We start from the raw sequence: 6,000 nt of genomic DNA on the forward strand, positions 1-6,000 counted from the left end.
GGATTGCATCCTCCCTTCCCCAGCTGAAGGTTTAATCCTGCTCAGTTTGACTCTGTGTGCATGTGTCCCCCCCCCCCTCGCTGGGAACAGCAAATAGCATATTCCATCCATTGCAAATCCAGACAACTTCCCCTGCCCGGTTCCTGCTTTCCCCGTGCAAGCGAGGCTTTGTGGCAAATCTCTCGGAATAAATCTCCCAGGGCCCTATAGATGGCGCCCTTATGTGCTGAAAAGAAAGGAAGGCTCCAGAAAAGAGGAGACGGAGCAGGAAAGGGTAGAAGAAACAGGCAGAGGGTTGAGTTGGGTGAGGCTCTTGCCCCAGGTGCCTCTCAAAGGGGTACCCAAATTGACCCTGGCCCAATTCAAGCATCCTCTTCTGCATCTACAAAACCAAACCAGCTACCAAGATTATTTCCCGACCTTCTGGGGAGCGCGGAGTACTAGTTAGAGCAGTGTTTCTCAACTCCCATCATCCGGGGCAGACGGCGTTCTTTCAAATGTCAGCAACACCCTTAGCAAGACTCCCCTTCGCCTTCCATCCGGCCCCAATTCACTGCACCCTAGTTGCAGTGCCCTGCAGCCGCCCCCTAGGCTTGGCAGCGGAACCAGCCCTGCTGCCCTAAATCTGCCCCTGCCATCATCCTTATCCAGCAGGACCAGTGGTCATGGGTGATGGGAGTTGTAGTCCAACAACAGCCTAGGAACCCACATTTGAGAAACACTGAGTTGGAGTTACAGGTAGGTAGCCGTGCTGGTCTGCCGTAGTCGAAACAAAATAAAAAAATTCCTTCCAGTAGCACCTTAGAGACCAATTAAGTTTGTTATTGGTATGAGCTTTCAGGTGCATGCACACTTCTTCAGATACTGAGTTGGAGTGTCAGACTAGGACCTGGGTGGCCGGGGTTTGAATCCTGACTCGGCCATGGCGCTCACTAAGAGGCCTTTGTCCAGTAAGGGTGAGAATCTCATAGGGGAGCTTGCTGAACTAGTCGGACCAGAAACTGACCTCCGATGGCCATTTTATATCCATCCATCCATCCATCAATCATGGATGAAGAGTGGCAGCTCAGCAGTAGATGCCTCAGATGGTAGAGCATGAGATCTCAAGGTTATGGGTTCGAGCCCCATGCTGAGCAAAAGATTCCAGCATTGGACTAGATCAGTGTTTTTCAACCACTGTTCCGTGGCACACTAGTGTGCCGCGAGATGTTGCCTGGTGTGCCGTGGGAAAAATTGAAAAATTCGAAAGATTTAAAAATAAAGTATTTTATAATTTTTCATATTTCTGTTTACTTACTATTTCATAAAAAAGTAATTATAAAATACTTTCTTTGTGTTTATTTGATTCCTATTCAAGAGAATTACTTTATATATAGTCAATATAGGCACAGAGTTAAATTTTTTAACATTTTCTAATGGTGGTGTGCCTCGTGATTTTTTTCATGAAACAAGTGTGCCTTTGCCCAAAAAAGGTTGAAAAACACTGGACTAGATGACCCTCATGGTCCCTTCCAACTCAACAGTTCCATGGTTCTGTGAATATGAGCTGCTGGAAACCAGATGAGGGGAGGGTGGTCTTGTGTTCGAGTTCTGCTTGTGGGTTTCCCTTGGGGGCATCTGGCTGGCCGCTCCGTTGGACTCGATAGGCTATTGGCCTGATCCAGCAGGCTCTTCTCCTCTTCTCACAGATGGCCCCTTTTGCAATTCTCTACCACTTGGCTCCTTCGTCCTCCCCCAGTACCTGCAAACGGAGGCTAAGATTTCATGCGTCTGATTCACAAGCAGGCAGAACATCAGCCGGCAAAGCTGAATCTCGCTGGCTTAAAAAAAAAGGAAAGAAAGATGATCATCTCCCTTGGTTGTTTATATCTACATGCACACAGACAATGCAATATATAAACAAGTCATAAATTCATTACCCTTTTTCTTAAAACACTCAGCCAAATGAGAAATGGAGATGAATGAATCTCATTAATTTCCCTGCTTTTCATAGAGGCTACCAAGGATTATTCCCTCTCCCTTTTCAGGACTAACGTCTACCTTCCACGCTAATCCAAGAAAAATGAGAAATGTGTGGGTGGGTGGGGGGAGTTTTTTCTTACTGGAAGGACCACAGCCTAGTGACAGAGAAGCTGCTTTGCATGCAGAAGGTCCCAGGCTGACAGAAGAACGTGAGAAGAGCCCGCTGGATCAGGCCAGACACTCCAATGGGAAATCAGCAAGCAGGATTCGAACACAAGACCAACTCTCCCCTCTTGTGGCTTCCAGCAACTGCTATTCAGAAGCATTTACTGCCTCCAATCTGTGAGATGTGAAACACAAGAGCAGTCAAGTACAACATTCCTAGAGTGAACATGTTTACACATGGAGAGGAATGTTTGTCCAGCCAGCCAGCAGGTAAACTTCCTGTTTCCTTCTGGGCTGGGACAGACTTCCTCTGCATGTGACTAGAGGTGGGCGTGGCCTCACCTGTGCAGGTAATGACAAAAGGGCAGGGCAGCCATCTCTCTCTCTGTGACTACTTTCGTCGAAGAAGCAACATCTGCTTAGCCAAAGATGCTCTCTTGGGCTCCAGCCAAAAGAGGACAAAGGGACTGTCTTCTTATGAGATAGTTTCCAGGTGTATGTTCCTTTTCTAAGCTAAGTCTGACTTCTGGGATCCAACTGTGAACAGAATGTGAGTAAACTCTTTTTTATACTTTTATAGAAGACTGTGTTGTGTCTTATCTTTTATGAGGGAATATGGGGGAAATACTAGAACAGTTATTATGGAGGCTTTAGCGAGCCTGAGCAAACGCATCCACTGTGAGTTTAAAAGGGGGAATGTTACTCTGCTAAGTTGTGAAGTTGTTTACACAAGTTGGAAAGGCTATAATCCAACAATATATCCTCTCCTGCATCCCGGAACATTGCGTGGACAGGCGGAGTCCCCAGATCCCGAGTGGTCTCCCCCGTCATGTGGAATAACGACTCTAGACAACGTGCTATGGGATTAAATTGGCCACAACTTTATTAAATTTCAAATGTGGGTAGACCTTGGCTCAGGCATTGGGCGTTCTCCCTCCCTAATCCCCAGCCGGGGACCTAGGGAGCATCAGGGTTATCCAGTGTGTGTGGGGGGGGTGGGCCGGCTCTGGAGAACATATGTTCAAGCAGAGATAGCCGCCCCCGTTACGCCGCCGCAGGGGAGAGCAATGACGACCTTTCGGCGTACGGCCAAAGCCTCCCTTCAAAAACCCCTTTAACGGGGAACCCTGGTATCGCCGCCGCAAAGAGGAAGATGGACTAAAGGATTCTGCCCAAGGCCTGATACCGCCAAAGTTGTGACGTTTTGCTACGGGAAAGGCGAAACCTGCCAATGCAGGGAAATTCCTTTCCGGCCCTTTAACAGCGACCTTATCGTAGCAGCGCCCGCATACCTGTGGAGACAGGTTAACCTGCAAAAGCTATGAAGAAAAGTTAACCTGCAAAAGAAGACATTAACTGAGGGTGGGTAGGGTGGGAGAAGCTCTGGAGCCAAGTGAGGATTACCAATTAAGATCCACCCTCTATTGTGTGGGCAGGTAATCCCTCCCCCTACCTGGCCTGGTTTCCCTGGCAACGCTTCCCCCAGGTGGGATTGGACAACTCACTGGGGTAGGCGGGGACCTCCAGGTATCCCACCTGAGGGAAGGCAAAGCCTATGCTGATGGGGCCACTCCAGATCCAGGGCTGCACGCGTCCACGCAAAGGGCGCCCCCCGTTTTAAGTGGGGAGCGGTCATTCCCACACAATCATGGCCAGAACATAGCCATCATGACTAGCAGTCATCAATGAATTTGCCTTGTCCTCGTTGAAAGCCATCTCGGTCAGTCCCCATCACAGCCTCCTGCAGGAGGGAGTTCCATAGTTCTACAATACATGAAGGAGTGCTTCCTTTTGGTCCTGAATTTTTGAGCAAAGGTTGGAGGGCCACTTGTCATGGATGCTTTAGTTGACATTCTTGCATTGTGGCGTTTGGACTAGATGACTCTTGGGGCCCCTTATAGCTCTAAGATTCCATGATTCTGTGATTCTAACTTCATTGGAAACCCACAAGTTCCAGTGGAGGGAACAGGGGAGACCTTGGTAATTATTAGAATTCCTGCTCCATGATTGCAGTCATGGGATTGTTGTCTATCACATGACGGTGTATATTTTGACTCCACAGAGTGGGAAGTGATGGAGACAGGATGTTTGTCTATCACATGACGGTGTATATTTTGACTCCACAGAGTGGGAAGTGACAGAGACAGGATGTTTGTGTTACTGTGGTCCACGAAGTGGGACTATTGTCCTTTGTTCTTTCTCTTTGCTGTCTGATGCTAGAGAGAGAGGGAGTCATGCTGCAAAGAAGATGGGAGGAAGCCCTTCCTTCCATCTGCCCTGATGCATTGAATAGAATAAAAGTTTATGAGTCATGGCGGAGGGGAGAGCACGTGTGCAAATTCAACAGCGCTTTGTTTTTTTGTTTTTTGTTATTTTGTTAATGTTGGTGATATTGTTTTATAGATATGAATGCTGTCGTACTTTGTGAATCCTAGAATATGACTTTTGGTGTAACTGTTATGTTTGGCTTATTTTTTAGTTGTTTTGTTAATAGTGTTACATAGATGGCAACCGTTTGATTTGGGATTGATTTATTGATGGTTTGTTAAGTATTCTATACGATTTATGCTGTATTTGTGATGTTCCATTATGTTATTTTTATCTTTTGTTTGTAAGCCGCTTTGAGATTTATTTGAATGAAAAGGGGCATAGAAATAGAATCAATTCTTCCAACCTTCAGGTTCGTTGGATATCCACGAATTCTGGTGTGATGAGAGAAGGAGTGGCATAGCAAGGTCAGGTGGTACCTGGTGCAGAAATTTTCTTGTCATCCTACTACACACATTGAAATTATTAAAAGAAGATAAAATAAGATACTTACAGTCAGTGGCGTAGCTAAGGCTTTTGCTGCCCGGGGTGGTAACTGAGTTTGCCAATCCTCAAGCTGCTCCACTTTGCTGGCAGCCAAAGGTAGGCTTGGGAAGTTGGGAGTCGCAGGTGGGCAGCGTGCCGAATGTCGCCCCTCCTCAGGATGACATTTGGGGCGAAATGCCCCTACCACCCCCCTTCCTCCACCACTGCCTCCATCCATTTTCTCCAGTGCCTCCTCTGCTCTGAAGAAATGGACAAGAACACAGTTGAAGGAGTTAGAGAAGCTGATTGACGCCTTGACCCCAGTAGCAGCCTTTGGCGGTATCAGGAAGGGGAGATGGCATACGATACGATAATCTTTATTATCATTGTCCCATACAGAACAACAAAATTGAAAAAATCTACACCAGACATTCACAAACCAACACGCCTGCTATCCCAGCCTGGTTGTTGTTGTTGTTTAGTCATTTAGTTGTGTCCGACTCTTCGTGACCCCCTGGACCAGAGCACGCCAGGCACTCCTGTCTTCCACTGCCTCCCTCATGCTCATAGCTTTGAGAACACTGTCCCACCATCTCGTCCTCCGTCGTCCCCTTCTCCTTGCGCCCTCCATCTTTCCCAACATCAGGGTCTTTTCCAGGGAGTCTTCTCTTCTCATGAGGTGGCCAAAGTCCTGGAGCCTCAGCTTCAGGATCTGTCCTTCCAGTGAGCACTCAGGGCTGATTTCCTTCAGAATGGAGAGGTTTGATCTTCTTGCAGTCCATGGGACTCTCCAGAGTCTCCTCCAGCACCAGAATTCAAAAGCATCAATTCTTCAGTTACAGATAGGTAGCTGTTGGTCTGCCATAGTCAAAACAAAATAAAAAAAATTCCTTCCAGTAGCACCTTAAAGACCAACTAAGTTGTTCTAGGTATGAGCTTTCGTGTGATCAGCCTTCTTTATGTCCAGCTCTCGCTTCCATACAAGGACAAGATGGTGGGACACTGTTCTCAAAGCTACCAGCATGAATTTGACCAAACTGTGGGAGGCAGTGGAAGACAGAAGTGCCTGGCGTGCTCTGG

The sequence above is a fragment of the Podarcis erhardii genome (assembly GCF_964252035.2).
Source record: "Podarcis erhardii genome assembly, chromosome: 1".
NCBI lineage: Eukaryota > Metazoa > Chordata > Lepidosauria > Squamata > Lacertidae > Podarcis > Podarcis erhardii.